Below are 393 nucleotides of genomic sequence, written 5' to 3'. Positions count from 1 at the left end.
GTACAGTGAATGGCACGTAGTGCACTATATAGGGGACAGGGAATGATTCAAACAGTGTAAATATGCTTTCCATTTAGGAAAATAAGAAGTCTGGTTTCACGCTGTGTCGCGCTAACCACCGCACCGCACACACACTCTGCTCCGGTCCAGAGACACGATAGCACGGAGCGGATCACATGCGCTAGTTGCCGCAGACCACAAAATGTATCGGAGCTATTTGAATTCTACACGGGATGCTATATTTTATAGCAATATGGATAAGCTTGTGGCTGGCATAGTTACTAGGGATGCGCCGATCCGATATTCATATCGGGTATCTCCTCCGATAGTGCCATTTTTCTCGGATCGGGTATCGGTCAGAGAGGGCCGATCCAAATCCGAGATTTTTTTTTT

The 393-nt window shown here is 46.8% G+C and overlaps 1 protein-coding gene across 2 annotated transcripts in view; it reads right to left on the bottom strand.

The window, feature by feature from the left end:
• LOC107671875 (rap guanine nucleotide exchange factor 3-like) overlaps positions 1-393 on the bottom strand; it is a 57400-nt gene that overhangs the window by 49926 nt on the left and 7081 nt on the right. The gene's annotated exons all lie outside the window — the stretch shown is intronic.

The sequence above is a fragment of the Sinocyclocheilus anshuiensis genome, unplaced genomic scaffold, assembly GCF_001515605.1.
Source record: "Sinocyclocheilus anshuiensis isolate Anshui unplaced genomic scaffold, SAMN03320099.WGS_v1.1 scaffold1089, whole genome shotgun sequence".
NCBI classification, from domain to species: domain Eukaryota; kingdom Metazoa; phylum Chordata; class Actinopteri; order Cypriniformes; family Cyprinidae; genus Sinocyclocheilus; species Sinocyclocheilus anshuiensis.
The sequence above is the reverse complement of the archived record's forward strand: the minus strand, read 5'-3'. Positions and strand labels throughout refer to the sequence as shown.